Source organism: Filicampus tigris, chromosome 4 (genome assembly GCF_054856515.1).
Source record: "Filicampus tigris isolate MCC_2025a chromosome 4, RoL_Ftig_1.0, whole genome shotgun sequence".
Lineage (NCBI taxonomy): Eukaryota > Metazoa > Chordata > Actinopteri > Syngnathiformes > Syngnathidae > Filicampus > Filicampus tigris.
The window spans coordinates 27,181,607-27,201,395 of NC_141220.1; the positions used below are offsets into that span (position 1 = coordinate 27,181,607).

Sequence of the window (19,789 nt, forward strand, 5' to 3'; positions counted from 1 at the left end):
TTAGGGTTTCAAGTCTGCTTCAAGAATCAGTTAAGGTTTCAATCAGCTTCATAACTCCAAGTGAGGGTTTCGTATTAGGATTTTTAAACGTGGATTAGGGTTTCAAGGTGAGGTTTCAAGGCAGTTTAATCTTTTCAAATGAGGGTTTTAAGACTGGGTTCAAATGAGTCTGAACTGAGATCTGGCATGAATTTCGAGGTTTCGCTCTAGTTAAGACGTCAACTATATATTTTTTTCAAGTATATTCGCCTTTTTTAGAGGCTTCCTGTGGCTATTTTTACCTCTTAAATACTTGGTGAATGCAAACAAATATAAAAACGAAAAATATGTCTTTATTTTGAAGAAGGAAAACTAAAGCATGACTGTCGGGCAAAACGCTCCACACACGCTGTGCCTGACACGTAACAGATTATGATAAATACATCATAATAATCCTCGCTCGCCATACTCGCCAACGGTGGAGCGTGTGGTTTATTTCTTAAAAAAAAAAAAAAAAATCTATTAATTGCATTTCCATCTGCTTTGCGTGCGTATTGAACCAACACCAGACGGCCAGGAAGCAAGACATTCTCGATGCACATCTGATAAATCCATGAAACATGCAACACGTAACTGTGCTGATGCTAATGTTTAACGTTGTTTATTCCCAAACACTCTCCTCGTGTTGCACCAGATTATAAATCAAATGGTGATCAGGTAAAATATTTACACATTTAATCTGGGTTGTAGAACATTTGAATATGAACATCATATTCTCACGACATTCATTTGTCACATGGAGACGATCTGGGAGTCAAATTTCCATCGGCACCTCTGAGGAGCTATTGAGTAAGATATCCATGTAGGGTTTCAAATTAGGGTTTCAAATAAAAGTTTCATGAAGGTTAAGGGGGGCAAGTTTGGGGTTCAGTCATGGGATGGTGTTGTTTCAAGCAACATTTGGGAATTCAAATTAGGCTTTTAAACCTGGGTTAGGTTTTCAAACAGGTTTCACAGTATGGTTTCAAGTAAAAGTATTGAAGTTCTGATTAGGGTTTCAAATAAAAGTTTCGTGTCTGGCTTGCGGTGTCAAATGACAGTTTCAATTCTACGGTAGTGTTTCAAGCAAGATTTTGGTTTTCAAATTTTAGGTTTCAGGCCATGGTTAGGGTTTCAGGTTTGGGTATCAAACTATGGTTTCAAGCCAGAATTAGGTTTTGGAAATAGGGTTTCAAATAAAGGTTAGGGTTTCAGGTCAAGGTTAGGGTTTCAAAGTGGGGTTTCAAGGTAATGTTATTGTTTCATGTTGGGGTTTCAAATTTAGGTTACATGCCTCACTGAGGGTGTCAAGTTAGGATTTCAACCCTAGGGTAAGGTGTCAAGCAGGGTTAGGTTTTTAAATTTAGGGTTTCGGGCCATGGTGATGGTTTGAAGTTAGGATATGAAGCTATGTTTTTTTAGTCAGCGTTCGGTCTTGAAAGCAGGTTTCCAAGCCTGGATTGGGTTTTGAGAGTAGGGTTTGAAGCCAGGATTAGGTTTTGAACATAATGTTATAAAGCAGCGTTATGGTTTCAAATTGGAATTTTAAGCCTGGGTTAGGCTTTCAAGCCAAGGTTTCAGGTCAGGGTTGGGTTTCAAAGCCAACATTATTGGTTCAAGTTTGGGTTTCAAATAAGGATTGCAATTCTAGTTAGGATATCAAGTCAGGGTTTCAATTTGAGCTTTGAACCCTGGGCAAGTGTTTCAAAATAGAATTGGCGTTGTAAATCAAGATTTTAAGATGGGCTTTGGGTTCAATATTAGGGTTTTAATCCTGGGTTAGATCATCAAGTTTAGGCTTTAAAGTCTGTGTTAGTTTGAAATTAGGGTGGGAAGCCTGAGTTTGGGATCCAACAATCATATTTGTTGCTTGAATTCATTTTAGTTCTCTCTACAGATAATTCATCAAGCGCTCCCTCGCGTCCTTTTAATCAGAGTGCGAATTTCAAATGGAGACATCATGTGCTGCATTGAGCAATTCTGCTCCCTGGCCCTTCTTTCCCCTTCCCGCCTGTTCAAAGTGCAATCCCACCGAGCGCTTGATGCGCTGCCACAGGCGAGTCAGCTGTTGGCCTCTTTTTTTTTTTGGACATTTTTTTTTTTTTTTTTTTAATGGCCTACTTTAGAGCCAGAATGGAAGTCTGTGGAACCTGGGGATTAGCACACCTACATCTGCGCATGGCCTTAAACTCTTGTCACAAGGTGGAATTGCCGCTGTACGACATTCCGAGTTTGGAGCCGCGTCACTGACGCATGGCTGACCTTGTGAAGCTTTTTCATGTCCATTTGCTTCGTTTGACTGAGCAGTTCCTCTGTTATCGCTAATTTTGTCCGTTTTCTTAGTGCTGCTGTCGCAGGCGTAGAGATGATCCGCTTCATCACACTCATATAAGCTCTGCAAATAATGCCAAGATGACAGATTTTTAGCCATTAAATTGACGGAAAGCCTTTAAGTGTTTTGGGAAATGTATCGCAGCAATATTTTTTTCATTTTTTTTTTTTAAGTTGACATGTAAACAGTGTTTTGAACCACAGTGATTCAGCACTGCGCTAAACATTTGTAAATTCAATAAGATAACTTGTTTTTCAAGTGGAACACCATCTTAAAATGAAATATTAAGGAAGTGAAGTACAACTACACTGTTTGAACTTGGTAGTTTTGGCAATGGAAAAGAAAGAATAGCTCTGTTAGCAAATTCAACAAGTGAATGTGATTTCTTCTAGTTGACTACTGATGTTGAGAAATATGTCATTAAGATAATTATTTAAATTCATTAATCCACATTGATCTCTCATTTCGGTATTTTTTAATTTTCCTTTTATTTTAACAAAATGTTCTGCATTTAGATTTCCTGAACCAGAAAAATTTGGTCAGGGAGCAGCTTTGTGTTAACAATAGCCAACTTGGCTAGCGAACTTTTCCTATTGATAAAGAGACTTAAAAACACCAAATGAGACAATTTGGTGTTCAGAAATATGCCCCAAATGTATCCAGAGTAAGTCAATTATAGATCCAAATGTTTGAACATGTTAGTTTTAGCAAAGGGAAAAAAACAAGCACTTTTAGCAAACTCAACTCCAGTTGACGGCTGATGTCGAGAACTACGTAAACAAGCGAATTATTGTAATTCAAGTTATTCAGCAACACTGATCTGACTTATGTATATTCTATTTCCTTTTATTTTTACTAAATGTTCGGCATTTACAGTTCCTACACCAGAAGCAAATAGGAGCAGCTTTGTGCTAACAGTAGCCAACCTGGCTAGCTAACTTTTCCTATTGATAAGGAGACTTAAAAACACCAAATAAGGCATTGACACGCACAAATATGAACCAAATGTATGCAAAGTAAGTCAATTATAGATTCAAATTCAGCTTAATTATGTGTTTTGTATGCTATAAATATCTTTGTGTCCCAATATTTCAGTAGGAGTCATTCGTTAGCTTGACTCGCTAACTTTCGTTTCTAAGTTGAACACCACCACAAAGTGGTGGCAAAGCCGCTATCAAACTAAATGATTTCCCAGGAGATAGGTGTGTCCTGAACTTTTACTATTACCACAAAAATCACATGGTGATAAGTGCAATAATGCATGAACATGTCACAAGGCAGTTGCCACAGTGACACAGGACCGGCGATGAATATTTAACGAGCAGATCCAAAAATAGAGCAGACTCGCTGTAAAGTCGCCAGTGTACGTGTGGGGTTACGTGTTGTGCACCTTCTGTGCACCCGCGTAATGTGGCCTCATCACAGCGGCGTTAACAGTTCCCACCCATCTGCATCCAAACACACGCACGCTGTCGTTAATGTCACGCCGCAGTGTGCATCTTAACTCGGGATGGATTGAAATGCGTCACGCCTGTCACAGAGCATCCAAATCCAAGTCCTTGTTCACAAAAAGATTTGATATCAAGTCACCGGTAATGGAACAAATGCAGGAAATATAAACCTGAAATGGAAATTTACTGGAACTTTTGCATGTGATCACATAATCATGTCATTGTCTTGAACACGTGGTGAAGCAGCACGTGGTTCATTATCCAAGGTTATTCTTATACTTTGTTCCAAGTACAGTGGCACCTGATTTGTGAGTTTAGTTTTCCGCGTGACCAAGCTCGAAACTCAACTTAGATATTTCTCAAATCAATTTGCCCTATTGTAGTAAAGTGAAATGTTGCCAAAGCACAGTCCTATTTTTCAAATTCCAGATTATACACATTTAAAAGGAGTCGGAATTTGAAAGTACCAGTTTATTTTTACATGCGTGTCATCTCTGGAGAAAACATGCTGGAAGAGAACATTCCGGTAAAACAAAGAAAAGCCGGGAAGGAAATGTAAGATGCGCTTGACAGCGATGACTCATGTGCCGGTAATTTCAACTAGTCACATACATACAAGCAGTGAATTAAATGTACAGTAAATGTACTGTACATCCCAGGGTGCAGCGTTGGACAAGTTACTTCCAAAATGTAGTATATTTCATATTACTGGTTACTTGCATGTGAAAGTAATGTTTCTTTACAATATTCGTTTTAGAGTAATGAGCTACTCAAGTTCCTTTTTTTTTTTTTTTTTTTTAAATCTGGGATTAGTTGATTTAATAATGATTTTGACACTTTGACACAAAATTCAAAATTTACTGTAGCTGGTAAAGTTAACTTGTAATGAGGATATTTAACTATATAGTGTGGGCTATAATAAATGTTTCGACTCTATAGTGGGAGATCACTAACTTTGATCAATATTTGTATCAATGAGATGTGTTTGTTAATATAAATATTGGAACTGATATTTTATCCAGTAAATAAATAACCTTGGACTGTAACAAACTCAAATTAATTTACAGACAACTAATAGTGATGTATGACGTATCATTTAAATTGGTCTAAAAAAAAAACCCCCATAGATGAATAGATAGACAATGCGTGGTAAAAACAAAAATATTTATTGATAAAGTTAAAACTGACGTGACAACATTTTTTTTTTTTTTTTTTCATTTAAAAAATGTAATAATTCAAAGTTCAGTTAGTTCTAATTCTCTTTGAAGGTGAATTCAAGCAAAAAATAAAAGGGAATAAGAAATGAGTGCATCACTCTAATTTAATGGGGCGTTTTGTAGTTTGTCCAATTGGAGTTGCCGTAGTGTGACGTCATTGGCCACCGGGCGTCTTTGGCTTCGAGGCATTTGATTGCGAACAACCAATTAGAAAGGCCATTGTTTTACATACTGCAATTAATGGCGCAATATTCATTAAAATCACATCTAAAAAGCGCAATGATTCCTTCACAATTTATTTGCTGCTTTTTACTTAGGTTTTGTTCCCGCTTGCATTTTGAGTATTTACGAAACCGCGAAAGTGATTCACAAACAACACTGCTCCAATGCTTTTGAACGGGCGTGTATGACGAGCAAAAGTTTCAAGTGTGACTTTGCCAAACAACCTTGAATATGACTGCACGTGGTGTCCAAGATTAGCTCCGAAAAACAGCCGTGCTTCATTTTTTTTTTTTTTTTTTCCCCAACACGTACGATGTGAATAAAGGCGGTTTCCCCCGCCGTCATTATTATTCATTTGTCTGCACCATCAAGGTGCGACGGCGGCCGTTCGGCACCAGATGCTCTTTATTACGCGCCTGTTTACGCAGCACAACTAGCTTTAGGCAGCCCTGAGCTTCCACTTATTGGATCCCACCAGAACAACAAACCCATTACAAGAGCGCTACCAGCAAGACTGTTGCAAGCCCATGGGAGAAAGTTGCATTAGGATTGTTTGAAAACCGCAAAAATAGAAAAGTTAAAGCTCCCCTCGTTTCTTTTGTTGCTGGGTGTGCTCATTACTCAACGGTTCACGTGGCGCACGCTGCCGGTGTCGTCTCCTCGATAAAACACGCAACCGGGCCGGCTGGAGCTTCATCCAGCTGGTGTCTGTCTTGACAAAATGATCAAGGGGGCGTGAAAAGGGAAAAGGAACGACGTGTTCTCGGAATCGGATCACAGGAATGGAGCATCTGCTTTCACAAAGCCAAGGGATATTGTCGTAATAATTAGCCGACGATTGTTATCTCTCGTGACAGAGCTCCTTCCTCCATCGCGCTGAAGATGCATCCTTCCCAGAAATACCGCTTACAAAAAAATATATAAATCCATTCTTTTGATGTTAACATTCTTCTGCATCTTTTGTGTGTCGTTGAAAAATTCAGTTCAGTAAAATCAAGATCATTTGGTTTGATTTTTTTTTTTCTATGCCCTGACAATTTGGTGGCTAAAATTAGACTAAACCTGCTGCAACTGCAAATAAGTTCAAACCAAATTTGAATCAAGTCAGCTGTGTTCACACCCACAACGGTGCAAAATGCCCATTTTAAACCACGCAAAGTTGTCCGCGTCTGTGAAAGTACCTGAATAAAATAAAGCAGATTTACATTTTGCCTCACGCCAAACTTGCACTTGCCATGAAAAAAATAGTCCAGACAGTGAAAACTAGATAAAGTAGCCAAACCGATGAAATATCATGATAAACCCAAACAAACCTCACATGACAAAAGCGCGAACAGTTTAATGCACGAGAGAGCTGTCCTGGCTGAGCCACTGATATATCACAGACCTTGGAAGTTGGTGATCCGGGGTTGCCATAGCAACGGGATGCTCTTCTGCACAACACAAAACCGTATTGATCAATTTAAGACTCGTTTTTCAAAGTAAAACGATCGCCTACTAGTGATTTTTCTTTTCGCATTAGGACACCGTCTCATTTAATATTTCATTGTTTTCATCCGACACTTAAGGCAACAGAGCAGTGTCCAGGCTGGTCCAAAAGTGGTACGGTATACCCACGGTTGCTATGGCAACAAAAGACCATCGACATTTTCAACACGTCGACACAAGGCCATCAGCATGTTTTAATGCTAAAAAAGCTTTGGGGCCATGCCATACCAGTTTTTAATTTATTCCATCCCTGCGCTCTTAACTCAAAACACGCTCATCTCAAATCATCTTTCCCCACGGAAATCAGTGGAAATGCCCTCAATATCTTCAAATCGTTTCCCATTTTTGCTCGCTAGTTAATGCGAAAAAAATCCCATAAGTGGGGTCACTCGGATCTCAAGGCGCCACGGCGCTGTGACGTATTGCTGCTTGAACAAGTTTAACATCATCGCCAAGCCATGGCTTGAAGGTGTTGGCACATTTTTTTTTCCTCGGCAGCAACTTAACCCGGTGAAATGGAAAAAAAAAAAATGAAATGGTGGGTAATGCCAATCACTGACCAGTCGTCATGTCAGCAGGTCAAGACAAATTGTGATTTCCTCTCCTCCCATTTCTTTTGAGTAAATTGGGCCAGCAGTGCCGCTAAGCTGCGTCTGATTGTGATTGATTGAGCTTTTTGTCTCACCGGGGCCCCTTTTTTTTTTTTTTTTTTTTTCCTCTCGCTATCATTACATCCCGCCGCTCTCTGATAAATACACTTCGAGCCACATCAATCAATCACCCGCTGAGCAGAATCACAGACATCCTCGTGTCTCATCTCTTTGTCGGGCTTGGTGATTTGGTTTACTGAATTAAATGTGCTACGGTTTTCAGTGGCTTATTACATTTTCACTCTTGATATTTTGCTGTTACACGTTCTTTCATTCAATTCATCTGAATTGGTATCAACTTGTTTGTGTGTGTGTGTGTGTGTGTGTGTGTGTGTGTGTGTGTGAGAGTGTGTGTCACTCCTACTGAAAAGAAATGCTTTGAAGTGCTTTTCTTCTTCTAATGAACTGTGAATGTCTTTGCTCGAAAGGTGGCGAACAGCAACACAGGGTGACTTTTCTTTGTAGAGCAGTTTTGATTAAAAGCATTATGCTCAAATCGAGAGATTAGACTCAGACTGATTTTGTAGGGAGAAGAAAATTATTCCTCAGAACGTTTTGCTTTTTTTTTTTTTTTTCCTTCAATAATTTATTTCAAACTCACAGTTCTTATAAGATGACTGGCTTGGAAAAAGGGAAATGCAGTGGTGCCTTGAGATGCCGGACACCCGATATATTAGAGATCCCAGCCATCATTCGGCTTCTTTTTTTTTTTTTTTTTAGACTTGGTTTGAGGGATCAAACTTGAGATACGAGCATTGTATGAGAGCAGTGTCAACTCACTTTATTAATAAGCAACACGTGGCAAAGAGCAAACAATTTTTCAAAGAAGAAGCATCACACCTTTTAATGCCACTCCTAGTCGAAGTTTAACAAAGAGAATTGCATGTTGCGTATGTTTATAAAATAGCAAACAGCAGCCTTTAGAAAGGCCCTGCATAATGCTAACATACAATAGAAAATGTCATTGACATGCTAATGATTAGCATCGACCGTATGCGGCGGTTTAAAAGCACTTCAAGCGATGGATATTGGAACAGAAACGATGGAGCAACTCATGTAGTCAGGTGTCACAATACTCAGGCATATATGTTTTATCCTCTGTGAAAAACAGATTATTATTATTATTAACTCATTCACTGCCATTGACGTATTTATTTGACTTTTCAGAGTGCAGCCATTCAATCCCAGGAATGTATTTGTATTTTTTATTTTTACATTTTTTTCAAATGTTAGGGGAAAAGAGGGTCTGAAAATGTCTGGCAGTGAATGAGTTAACGAAGAGCCACTCTTTGCACATCCGACAGAGCAGCAAAATGAATTGTTTTTAATTTATTTACATTCTATGTTCTGTTTGAACGACATACAATACAGTGTTCTTTTTACCTTATTAAAAACACACACTACAAAATTGTTTGTTGTTTTCGTGTGGGGAGGCCGGAATGGATTCATGTCATTTCCATTCATTTCAATGTGCAAAGAGGATTTACGATACAAGCGCGTTGAGTGTTCTCACGGAGCTAATTAAAACCGTAAGGCGCCGCAGGAGTGTCCATTTATGCCTTCGCCTTTTCAGCAGGTGAACATTGTTTTCCGACAGTCTTGGATTGTTCTAATGTTGTTTTCTCCAAAAGATGGGCTTGTATTGGTTTTAATTCCCATTCCATCACCTACTTGAGCCTCACGGGTAGCAAACTAGCATTTTCCGTGAATAGTGTCTGCTGCACCCTCATTTGTGTTGCCCTAATTTTGCGTTGTTATTCCCTATGTTGAGTCTCCCCTGTTGCATTTCAAACAAACACACTGTTGATTCTCACCATGAATATCAAAAAGCAGAGATGAATATGAATGAAGTCCCCCATGTTGTCTCTTAAACGGGGTGGAGAACGGGACACGCGATGCGAAGGGGAAGTTCTCCACATCCATCCATCCATCCATCTATGTATAATTTATATGTATAATTTAATGTTGTTGATATAAGATTTTATAAATGACAACATTATAGAATGCTATTTTCCTTAATTAAAAAAAAAGATTTTGGGGGGGTTTGGATGAAAGGCTGGAATGGATTAATTGCATTTCCATTCATTTCTATGGGGATAAATGATTTGAGATGCAAGTGTTTTGACAAAGAAGCACGGTCACGGAATGAATTTAATTTAATTTGTATCTCAAAGCTCCACGGTGTTAATAATTTAAGCAGCCCGGTGTCTGCTATTGGATTTTGCACACAGCACCACTGAACTCTCACCAGATGTGCTTTTCTATCGACTTCACACATGGTGACGGTTTGTTGAAGTTGTTTGAGGTTGAAGCACTTTGGTTGAACTTCCAATGATTCAACTTTGGGGATTTTTCAACTGTATCAGCAATGGCAAGACATTTTCGGACCCCCTTTTACCCTAACGTTTGGGAAAAAAATTGAAAAAATAAAAATAAATTCCTGGGATTTAACGGCTGTGAAAAGACGAATCAATACGTCAATGGCAGTTAAGAGCAGAGACTAGAAAGGTTTCATTTTAATTTTTGTCTTATTATTTCTTTTTGTACTGAATCCATAATACAGGGTAAACGTCTTGTTTGGGGGTGTGGAACGGATACATGATATTTCCATGAATTTAATCTGAATGGGAACATTTACTTTGGTTCGCACACATTTCGCTTAATCAGACGAGGTCTGACAGTATATACGCCATGTACCCCGTTTTATCAGTTGCACATTGACATTTCAATAATGACGACCATTTCAAATGTGCGAACCTTGTGCAACAAAGGTAGACCCCAAGGTCACAGGAGCGAGCCACCCTGTGGAGATGCTTCCATTTTGATCAGCTGAGGCAGATGAGGGAGGTGGGTGGCCACAGTGTGTCGTTGCATGTCGTGCGAGGCAAACAGAAACGCTGTTACGCCCTCCCGGCCTGCAAAGCAGATGTGATGCGCAGAGGAACAGATGTAGCGGCCGCGGGATGACATGCATCTCGTCTTTTAGGGGTGCGCGTGCGTGCGTGCGTGCGTGTGTGTGTGTGGGTGTGTGAGAGAGGGAGGTGAAAACATCATTCGGGGAGCTTGTATAGAACTGAATAGAAACGTGTTACATACCAAGTGCCAAGCCCGCATCAGCTCACCGTACACGCTGCGTGAACGGAATAGCATCCACGTCGAGTCATGTCGCACAGACATTCTGTTTTCTGTAAACCGATGTCAAGAAACTGTGTTATATCAGATCGACACCTTTTACGCACAAAAATATGCACTTTTAACGAAAGGTGTACAGTATTTATCGTTGGCCTTTCATCCACATCATTTGTTAAATCCCTGAAAAAAAAAATCCTTATTTTGCTTTGCTGCTTTTTTAAAATTATTTCATTTGTATTACATGTGGTGCTATCTTTTCATCAGTTTAAATTCAATACATAATACACCTCATGAATTGTTGCGTAACACAGAACGCCCCCCCCCCCTCCCCCCCACTATTTGAAAAATTGGAGTGGTGTAAATACCATCAATGTGACATGCTTTCATCACATACGTGTCAAAGATCAACAATTATGTGTTTCGCTCTTTTCAAACATGACTGAAATCAACCTGTTGTGAGGGGGCGGTCCTGCCTCATGCCAACCCTCCAACCCTCGTAGAGCCGGGCCTTGAACCAGAACCGGGGCTTGTAGTGATATCAAATTCTTTTTTTTTTTAAGCTTTCAGTAATGATGGTGGCACTTTCAAAGGCAAGTGATGTTTTTTTGAGGTGGTACTTGATGTAAAAAGAGAATCACTGATAAAGCGGCTCTGTGAATGAGGCGCCTATAGCAGACGCGGCGAAAAACAAATACCCAAACTCAGCGGTCACCCACCTTTTTTGAAACTGAGAGCTCCTTCTTGGCTGCTGGTTAGTGCAAAGGGCTTCTAGTTTGATACACACTTCTGAAAGAACAAACTTGTTCAAATTACGTTCAATTGTATGTTATGAAAAAAAAAAAAAAAAACGGCTATCTCGGCTCAGTCCACCACCAAAATTGGTCGAGACAAAAAAAAATTCTACCTCGAAATCGGGAGCACGTCGATCAATAGACGAATCAATTCTTCGTTAGGGACAGCCCTAATCATTATTATTAACGACGACGTTCATTTATGTGACGGCACTGATCACTTATACAACATTCCCAGAAAATCACAATGGCCCATCACTCGTAAGCTGCGATTGGAACAGGCCACTAACGTGATCCTCGGGGGAACCACGTCATTGACTAGCTACCGAACTAATGAACAGAAGGAGGCACAACGGCACCGCAACTCAGAGATGACGCTAATGGTCGAACGACGGACGTCGTATTTGCTGCTGTAGCGGAGTGCGGGAATCGGAACAGGATCGCACCTGCTCTCACGGAGTGACCTTGAAAAGGAAGCATGAGAGGTGAGATCTGGGAAATAGCTTCCTGAGAGCCACATTAAATTCTCCTCCCCTCACCATCCAGGGGAGAGAGGAAAAAAAAAAAAAAAAAAAAAAAAGCATCGGTCTGATCCCCTTCTCATGATCCGAGAAGGCGAATGGCGAGGAGGCTGCCAACGTCCGGGCCTCGATTGCGGACGCTTATTATCCCGCGGCGCCGCAACATGTCACGTCTTTGCCCGCGCGCGCGTTGACCTCTATATTCCATCACTTAGCAGCTGATGAGGAGATGGAGGAGAGTGACACTCATTCATTCACACTTGGCCACCTGAAAGTGAATATGCGAAGGTGTCAGGGTCGGCGGGACATGTTGACATATGTCGGCCGATGAAGGTCACCCGCAGCACAAACAATCCCCCTCCCGCCGTGAATAATATCTTCCTTCGGGGCTGGGGGAAGTTCTACCTCAAAATGGTGTTTGTGCAACGTTCGATGGCCTGCTATTGAATGTGTGTGTGTGTGTGTGTGTGCGTGCAGTACGTCGCGGGCGGGTATAATATCACTCGGCAGGGCCGTTTGTGCAGGAAAGGTCGTTTGTTCAGGCTATTAAATATCTGCAAGACAATGCAGTCGATGCTCGGCCGCTGTCAACGAGCTTTGCAGCTAATCGTCAGACAATCGCTTTCTTCACTCAAAGACAAATCGCCGGAATAAGCCAGCGGTATTGGAGTTGGAGGTATTGATTCAAGGTATTACCCACACACTTTGGCACTGTTGGTGTTTAATTAAAAGGCTATAATTATTTCATTTCTACAAGTACTGGGAAGTGCCACGAATTTCCGTACTGAGATGGCACCGTTTCACATAGAGGCCGGTCACCTTCGGTTTCTGTACTCACATGTTAACGTTTCAAACACAGGCTGGTTTTGTTGAAGCTGATATCGATGCTTGATCGAAATGTTAAGGCTGCGGCGCATTGGTCATTAGTGCTGGGTAGGCTTCGTGATATGGTTGAAAAGTGTATCATGATATAAGTATTTCATATCAGTCACTATATATATATATATATATATATATTTTTTTTTTTACTCTTGAAAATAAGGCACCAGAGGAAAAAAGACTATATTTAAGGCAATTTCATTTGAAAATATATTTAACCTTAAATAAGAGGTTAAAACAACAGTGGAAAAAGTATACTTAACTGGTCAATTTAAAGATTGAATAAGCGTCTTTTTCAACATAATGTGCTTGGAAGGGCTGTGCCAATCACAATTCACGTATTTCATATTAGTCTGTGATATAATTCGAGATGTTTTCCATTTATTTACAAAAAGAAAAACAATTAAATTGAATAGAGGTAGAAATGAAATAAAACACAACTGCCAACCAACTCACACTCCGAATGTGTATGAATAAACGGTGTACTGTAAAGCGGTATGGATAACGGGTGGATGTTTATAATACTTTCTTCACCCTCCATGTGTGCAGAGTGCTGCACATGTATGAATGCGTGATGTGCTATCAACGAGCGTGTCAAAGCATCGCCTCACGCCATCTGCCAGCATTTTCAAAGGTGCAAAAAGAAGAAGGGGAAAAAAAAAAAAAAAAAAAAAAAACCTTCCTGTAATCCCCAAAATGAGCCCATGAAACTCATGGCGGGCTTTCAGGTTGTTCCGAGGCGTAGCGAGCTCATTCACATAATGACCATTCGCATCATTACCGCTTGGCAAAAAAAAAAAAAAAAAAAAGGTGACTTGCAACATCACCATCAAGGGGTGTGATCACTGATCAGAATGCGTGAGCTCTGCATGCTTTTTAGGGGAGAGCAAATGAGATGAAAGGTGCTCGGAATAACGAGGGGATACACTTTAGTGTGATTTTTAGGAAAAGCAAGTGTGGCAAAAAAAAAAAAAAAAAAAAAAAAAAGCCCACTTCTCTCTGTAGATGTCGCCGCACATCCTTTGAAAGCAACAGAAATCTTGCCTCTGTCGTATCAGTATTAGCTTGCGTGCGCTATCGATTACGTTAGTGTTGAAAATTGCTTCCTGCCAAAACCATGAAGACACATTATCACGAAGCATCTATTTCCTCTAGACCAAATATCATGATTTTTTTATTCATTTTTGCGCGTAATGCAAAGATATTCACATTGTCATAAACATCTTGCTTTTGATTCAATTAAACAAAGGAAGTCTTGCTTTGGTTATACGAGAGTAGTATTAGCTTTTCACGCCCTAGTTGCATGTAGTGCAAACGTAATTTTTTAGGCACTACAAAGCCAAGACCACAAACATTCTATGTATTCTATTTCTTCGGAATACTAATTCTGGACTGCAAAGCACATTTAAAAACGATTGCAATTTGCTTTTCAGAAGTACGCGACAATGTCTTTGGGGTTCACAAATGTCAGTCCCCGCAAAATAATACAGCGAGCAACAGGAAATCGTTGAATTGTTTTGGCTCCCCGGCAATAAACACGCACGCCTCCTTTTGCATATTGCTAATTAACGTCGGCGCTTCAAGTGAGGCGACGCAAAGTTCAACATTTGCACCATAAAGCTTTGCTCGCTGCACAGGCGCCGCACGGATGCAGTCAGACAGCGACGGGAACAAAGAGCCTTGAACACGACCCGCTCCTTCCGTGCGGAGCCTCGACGGAGCGCTGCGCTGCGCTGCGCTGCGCTGCGGCAAATGTCATTTTTGGACCAATGACTCTTGCTAAACACTTTTGCCACCTGGCAGAATGGAGTTTAAACTGGAAACGGGTTGGCTTTCTAGGTGCACTTTGAAGTGATTATTGTGTGACTGTTGAGGAGCACTCACGCATCCGTCGCAACAAAATGAAACGTTCAACTGTACATGCACGGATTGCACATGACCAAAAAACTAGAGAATGGAACATTAAAGAAGTAACGGCATCTTCAACCATGAAGCATTACGGGATGAGGTCATCCACGGCCAATCGTCTGGGGGGGGTGGGGGGGGGGGGGTGATGTCACGTATGCGCTAAGTCACATTTTAAGCATACCAAGGAAGGAAGTTAAATGGAAATACAGGCCCTATGTTGAGTTTGTGTCAGCTAAAGATGAAGATATTAACGTCGGTTGTACACTCCGTACTGTCGACAAAGTGTTATCTAGCTTTAAAAAAAACAACCCAAAAAAAAACACATCACATTTGAAGACGTGTACAAAGTCCCGACAGGTTGCATTTTTTTTTGGGGGGGGGGGTTATATTTATAAACAATGTACATTTATGTTACATTCTTCCCATTACAGTTTTATCAGTTAAATATGTCAGGTCAAAAATGACTGTCTTTATTTTAGATTATATACCTGTACATAAAAAAAAAAAAATACTTAAGTGAAGTCTAGGAAGACTCTATTTTTCAATAAAAACATGTGGACAGTGATTTTTTGTGTGTTTTTTTTTCTTATTTAAAGGGGAGGTCAACGCAAGCATATTTTTTTTCAAGAATTTGTTCTATGCAAGCCCACTAGTTGAAACAGGTAATTCTGATAAATATTGCGTTTGTGGAATAAGTGTTAATCCACTCGTGTTTAGCCATCTCTGGGGGCAGCCATTTTGTCTTCTGTCGCCGGAAAATGACATCACAACTGCTCACAACGACCAATCACAGCTCAGGTTCAGAAAACAGATCAGCCGTGATTGGTTGTGATGCAGTTGTGATGTCATTTTCAGTCGACAGAAGACAAAATGGCTGCCCCCAGAGATGGCTAAAAACGAGTGCGTTTTGCTGCTTAATTTATATTCCACAAACGCAAAATTAATGCCGTGTTTCAACTAGAGGGCCTGCTGGGAACATATTCTTGAAAAAAATATGTTTGGGTTGATTTCCGCTAGGCGGCACGGTGGTCGACTGGTTAGCACGTCCGCCTCACAGTTCAGAGGTCGTGGGTTCGATCCCGGCTCCGGCCTCCCTGTGTGGAGTTTGCATGTTCTCCCCGTGCCTGCGTGGGTTTCCTCCGGGTACTCCGGTTTCCTCCCACATTCCAAAAACATGCATGGTAAGTTGATTGGACTCTCTAAATTGCCCCTAGGTGTGATTGTGAGTGCGGATGTTTGTCTCTGTGTGCCCTGCGATTGGCTGGCAACCAATTCAGGGTGTCCCCCGCCTACTGCCCAAAGACAGCTGGGATAGGCTCCAGCACGCCCCGCGACCCTTGTGAGGAGAAGCGGTACAGATAATGGATGGATGGATGATTTCCGCTATAAAAAACAATTTAGTAAAATAGGCCGTCTATTTTGGTTGAATAAAAACTATCTTTAAACATTAATGTTAAAAATGGACTTCCAGTTAAAGCACTTGTGATTTTGTTGAAAGTAATAAACTAACTTGTAATCTACATTTTTAAAATCAAGTAAGCAAGTTTCTTTTTCAAGGAAAACTGTGGCTTGTAAGTTAAGGGTCCACTGTTTAAGCTTCCGCGCATGAAAAAATATGACACTGATATAAATAATGCAAAGATAAACGTGTAGCTTTAAAATGTTATGTCAAACATCCTTCAAAACAAATAGAATTCTTGTTTCAGTATTTTCTTATGCAATTACATGTTCAAATGACGAAAAAAAAACCCACCTCTTACCTGAGGTTTAATTATTCAAAATATGACAAGGAATTATGGATGGTCCACATGGCATCACTTGATTTACGATCATATATATTTAATGCATCACACGGCGGTTTAGCCAATTTAATTTAATTTCCCCGTGTAACCCCAACAAAAAATGTCAGGACGGGCACCCCCGCCTCGCCGTATATTAAATTACCGAGCACATGAATGTTTTATTGAATGAGAAAATATTGAAATTCAGACATTCCGCGCGGGCCGAGTTTGTTCTCACACTCCTGTGCTCTTAAATTGATTTCATGCTTGGTGGCTATCTGCATGGAAAATATCGTGCGGCATTATTAACTGAGGGAAAGGGAAGAGAAAAATGGGCCGCCAGCATCCCCGGCCGGAAAGTGGCTCCTCGCTCCCCAAATGAGCTTTGTTGTGTTGCGTTAATGGCGAGCGTCTCCGCAACAATCTCGTCTTTATCGGGGCCGCTGGTCTTGATCAGCGTCTGCATCGTTCGCTCGCCATCCTGCTGAGTCACGGGTGCCGACCTCATTATCGATTCCGAATGTGTCAGCCCGGCGAATGGGACTTTAATGAGGCCAAATCCAATTAGCTCCAACTTTCAATTAAAGCCAATTTCAAGTCGTCTAATTGTGCTTTTGCTGATTGCCACTTTGTAGCTGAGCAGCTCGGCGTTGTTTGTCTTACGGCTACCATTTGGGAAATTAGACGACGAAAGATGCTTTTAGCAGAATTTTTGACAATGATCGGAATAAGACGATCATTGCATGAGAGTAAAGTCATTAATGGTAAAAAAGTTGTGAATTAATACGAATACTACGTTTGTGTTTTATAAGAATAGCGTAACATGAAAACAAATTGGGAAAAAAAATCGTACTTATACGACAACAGGTGATAATTTTCTGAGAATAAAGTGAGATGCTACAAAAAGATACGATTTGATGGGATTAACTTATTTGCTGCCAGACATTTTCAGACCCTCTTTTACCCTAACGTTTGAAAAAAAATAGAAAAAAAAATATAAATCAATTCCTGGAATTAAATTGATGGACTGTGAAAACGCTAATAAATACGTCAATGGCAGTGAATGAGTTAACTGCAAAATCTACAAACTATAACAAGAAAAAGTGAATAATAAAATATTAGGACTAAAGATGTATTTTAAACTAAATCTATCATTTTAAGAAAGCAAAGTTGGAACCTTGTCAAAATAAAATTGGAATACAACTTAAACCTATACTTTTGCAATCATTGGCAATAATTTTGCAAATGAAGCAATACGGTCAAAACAATCATATTTTTACAATTAAAGGTGCAAATTATATATAAATATACTTGTATATAAACTAATACAAAGACTGGACTGGCATTTTGACCAACAGGCCCATCCGCCCGATTTATTTTTATTTCATCAAAAGACGTATTCTGTTCAAGATGGTCCAGTGCTACTCCTGACTGGTTCAACTTAGTCTTTATTTTGCAAACATTTTTATAGGCTGCTCCCTATGATTTGTGCGCTGTGCAAAAAATCAATTAAAGATGCAACAATTGCGCCACATGCCCCCTGAAGACTCCAGCCCACCGGGCTTCTACCCGCCCTGCCTGACGGCCGATCCAGCCAATAAGTGCTACAAGGAAGAGTTGTGATTTTACAACTTCCAAATTTCCAAGCACAAACACGTGAGCCAAATACTGTACAACTAGGACTCTCCAAATGCAACGTCAAGGTCGGCAAATCCAATTAAACAGAGCGTATTTCAACGCAAACGGAGCGTGGCGTTCTATTGCGGCCCAGTGAAGCAGCCGACAGGCCGGCCAGGCTCGGCTCGGCCAATAAGAAGTGGCAGACAGCAGCTTTTCAGCGCCTGCGCCGGATCCATCATCCGCAAGTTTACACAAGCACTCACCTCCGACACTCTCGTGGCTAACTAGCAGGCGACTGCCAGATCATTTTCTGAAGAGTCGCGTCCGCGTGGCACCGCGGGGGTGGAGGATTGCTACCTCCGCTCGTTAATTCGCCGCTTGGAAAGCTCTCGGCTTGATTAAAAAACACTTTGCTGCGTCACCTTCAGTTCGCTATCTGCGTTCTTGCTCAATGAACGGAATGACCCAGAACAGCAACTTAACCTTTTTACAGCAAAAATAGCATTCGGAAACCCATTCATTCCATTTTCATACGTTCAATTTTTAATTGAATTTTACTAGCCCTAACGCGATTAGCGGTAAGTGTAAAGTCTTAAGTACCGGAGTAACGTGTTGTGATCTCTTTGTTCTGGTCAGAACCCCAGCTGCAGCGTTCTGAACTTATCTGCAGATGTTTGATTCTCATCTGAGGGAGTCCAGTCACAAGAGCGTCGCATTAATATATTGGCGATAAATGCATGCGTGGGTACGATTCTCCTGGTTGTCTTACATCATTATGAGCTTATAATGAATATATCGTCACTGTCCTGTGTAAGATACGTAAGTCCAATTTGGGATTTTTCTTTAATTTTCACATTGTCTGTAATGCAAAAACACCATTCGAATAAAAATGATATATTAATTAGACATTGCAAGAAAAAAACCAAAATATAAATATACTGTTTTACTGTACTGAATGTTCAGCGTTTTTTTTTGTTTTGTTTTTTTTGAAGAGGAAGAAGAATTTGGGGAAAAAAATGTTTCTTAATTTTTTTTTCTTTTTGCCCATGCATTTCAGTGAGCATCACTTATACGCAGATTTCCACTCCCGCTAATAGCGAGGGTCCAATGTACTTCCTCTTTGCTTGCATAAGAGAGCACTGCAGATGTTTGTAGTCATTATTATCGAAACGTTGTTTTCAACTCGTGCTGCAAATGTAATTGCCTTCTTTTTCCCCCGAATGAGACCCGCTCATTAACTTGTTTGCCATGAAATTAAGTAGAACAGCGTGCCTTTTAAATTATCACCACATCTGCACACGGATTTATTGCATGTGGATTACATAAATCCCCGAGAAAAGCAAACACGCAGCCAGCAAAGGCGCGCGTTGACGTTGCTGGGCGAGCTGCGAGCGGATGACGGCTCGAGGCGATGTACGCGCGTCATTCGAGGGGTTTGATTGCGCCGTTGTTGGTGGCCGCCGTGGAAGCTTGCGCTTGTCGGGACGGCTTTGATTTTCTCCTGCAGGAGTGCTGCCGCCGGCTCTCTGCCCGTTCTGACTTTTCTTTCCATTTGTTGTCCGAGCGCAGCGGCCAGAGGTCACGCAGCACAAGGGGCCCATTGATGGCTGTTCCTCGCTTTATTCCCCCGCCCGGCATGCGGCAATGCATTGACGGATCGATTCACTCGACACCGATGCCTCGACTTACAGCACCGGTTTTAATTTGTTCCCTGAGCGCATGGATGACTCACGACAGTCACATCTTGATTCATATTTCCCCATTGAAATAAATTCAAAG

The 19,789-nt window shown here is 40.8% G+C and overlaps 1 long non-coding RNA gene across 1 annotated transcript in view; it reads right to left on the minus strand.

Annotated features, from left to right (window-relative positions):
• LOC147149222 (uncharacterized) overlaps positions 1 to 18,449 on the minus strand; it is a 73,956-nt gene extending 55,507 nt beyond the window's left edge. Inside the window, exon 1 of the long non-coding RNA XR_015086469.1 lies at positions 18,274 to 18,449. This is a non-coding gene — a long non-coding RNA (uncharacterized LOC147149222). The remainder of the gene's footprint in view (positions 1 to 18,273) is intronic.
• Between the last annotated feature and the right edge of the window lie 1,340 nt (positions 18,450 to 19,789).